This window comes from Octopus sinensis, linkage group LG4 (assembly GCF_006345805.1).
Source record: "Octopus sinensis linkage group LG4, ASM634580v1, whole genome shotgun sequence".
Classification (NCBI taxonomy): domain Eukaryota; kingdom Metazoa; phylum Mollusca; class Cephalopoda; order Octopoda; family Octopodidae; genus Octopus; species Octopus sinensis.
This window is the reverse complement of record NC_043000.1, coordinates 56970372-56972871: the sequence shown is the minus strand read 5'-3', so window position 1 is coordinate 56972871 and position 2500 is coordinate 56970372. Positions and strand designations below refer to the sequence as shown.

At 34.7% G+C, this 2500-nt stretch overlaps 1 protein-coding gene and 1 long non-coding RNA gene across 6 annotated transcripts in view; both read left to right on the top strand.

Annotated features, from left to right (window-relative positions):
- Positions 1-1113, top strand: part of LOC118762959 — a 16347-nt gene extending 15234 nt beyond the window's left edge. The window contains exon 3 of the long non-coding RNA XR_004998710.1: positions 1103-1113. This is a non-coding gene — a long non-coding RNA (uncharacterized LOC118762959). The remainder of the gene's footprint in view (positions 1-1102) is intronic.
- The window catches only part of LOC115210448 (decaprenyl-diphosphate synthase subunit 2), a 607213-nt gene that overhangs the window by 34347 nt on the left and 570366 nt on the right, over positions 1-2500 (top strand). The window lies entirely within an intron of this gene.

Genomic DNA, 2500 nt, shown 5'->3' with positions numbered 1-2500 from the left:
CAAGTGACAAAGTTTTTCAAATAATATCAGCCTAGCTGCTGCTTTCTGCCATAAGTGAGTCAGTCAAAGTGGTGCTACTGTTTTCTATAGATGGTGAAATATTTGGATCATATCGTTATCTTTTGTCATATTAAAGGTTGGGAAAGTAATATAGCGATGCCTCCAATAATGAACTTGATGAAGACAAGATCTAATAGCTAGGCAAAAGAAAATATGCTTTGCAATTTTTCTCCAAGTTTTTATTTAACAGATGAGGGATGAAAAAGGAGAGAAGCAATTGTGAATATGAGATAGAATAAGTTAGAGGGAAAAAGACTGATGGAAGAGAGAGAGAGAGAGAAAGAAAGAAAGGTGGAAGAAGGGAGAGGTGAGAAATGAGAAAGGAGAGAGGGAGTTGTTAATATGAGTTAGAATAAGTTAGAGGGAAAGTGTGATGGGAGGAAAAGAGAGATGTGAGAACAGAGAGGTAGAAGAAAAGAGAGTGTGTCTGTCAACAGGTGAGGAATGAGAAAGGAAAGAAACGGTGAATATGAGTTAGAGTATGCAAGAGAGAAAGTGTGATAGAAGAAAGAGAAAAAGAGAGACAATTTGTCAACAGATGAGAAATGAAAGAGAATGGGGAGAGAGAGAGAGACAGATGGAAGAAGAGACAGAATGAATGAGTGGTAGAAAGAGAGAGAGAAAAGAGTGATGGATAAAGGAAGTATGACTGAGAGAGAGAGAGAGAGAGAGAGAGAGCCAATCAGTTTTTCATAGATTGGTTTTTTTTTATCAGATGATGGCAAGAGACTGTCAAGTTATATGTAGCTATTAAATAACTGTAGCTCTTCGATCAGATAAATTTAATCTAATTTTACATTGTCTTTTAATGAACTTTATATTACCTACTCTTTTGTTGTTGTTTTTGGTTTGCTTTGTTTTCTTCCTTTATCTTATTACACTTCTTAAGTTCTCGGCACCAAACTCCAAATGTGAAGTGATATCAAATGAATGTAATTTATCAGGAATTGTTAGGGAGCAGTGAAATATTAGACAGGTAATTTTAGTGAAAGAGGAATCAATGTAGGTTCCTCTGGAAGTAGATTTTGGCAGGAAATCTTAGTAATTATTTCATGTGTAGGCAGACATCTTTGGAGATAAGGTAATGTCTCCAGGCAGCCATTAACAGAAAACTTGTTAACATCTAATAGATGCAGGCATGGTTGCGTTATTAAGAAGTTTGCTTTGCTTCACTGCTGTGTTTTTGAGCTTGATTTCACTGTGTTATGGTGAGTGTTTTCATCATGATCATCATAATCTTAATGTCCACGTTTTCATGCTTACGTATGTCGGACAGAGTTTGCAACTGGCTTTTGGTATTGACCACATGTAACAATACTCTTCATATTGGGGGCAGCTGCTATATGATAATTTCACTGAATGCCTATTAAATATTTTCCTGTATCTGTTAGTGGCTGGAAAGTGTTTGTCTCGGAGAGACAGGAATCTTTTACCTGTGTTAGCTTTTATATCAAGGGAAAAGGGAGGGGTGAACCAGATAATTTTCCTTGGCCTATTTTTAGGTTTCATATTATCCTGATTAATACTAGAGTTGTTATGTACTACTTTATCTTTGATGCCACTAGATCTGTTATTAATATTTTGATTATTATTACAGGAATTATATATTAATTTATCTTTGAAGCCACTATTGGTTAGGGCCTTGTTAGGGGGTAGCTTTCTTGAAAATTTCTTTGGAAGAAGAGAGGTTAGACTCTTAGTTACTAATATTACCTATCAGGTTTTTAAATATTACAGGTGAGTGACAAGACTGTTTATGCATATATGTGAGTTTCTCATTAGGCTTATGGAAAAGTTAATACAAGGAGTTTAAATATAGGGAAACATCTAAATAATCAACTATACAGAGATTAGTAGCTACTGTAATTTTAAGTCCTAATTGATTAAAGGTAGAAATTAGTTGCTTCCTAAATCTATCAAGGGTGTGACCATCACACCCATGGGAAATACCCAAACCGTATATGACTGTCTTTTTGTTTATACCTACCAAATCCAGGGTTATAGTATAAGACACTTGCCCAAGGTGCTATATCATAGGACTGAAATCAAAAACATGTTTTGTTGTTGTTATTATTATTATTATTTGCTGGCCAAAATGCTTAGTGGTATTTCGCCTGTTGCTATGTTCTGAGTTCAAATTCTGCTGAGATTGACTTTGCTTTTCATCTTTCGGGGTTGATAAATTAAATACCAGTGAAACTCTGAGATTTGTGTAATCGAATATCCTCCTCTTACAAAATTTCCAGCCTTGTGCCTATAGTAGAAAGGATCATCATCATCATTATTATTATTATTATTAATATATCTTCAGACATGGTCTATCCTTCATCAGTTGCCACCCAAATATCATCATAATTTCAACATTGTCTTGTAATATTGTTAATTTTAGTGGTGTTAGCTACATATGCTGCTTGAGTATAAATGAGCAGACATGATAGAT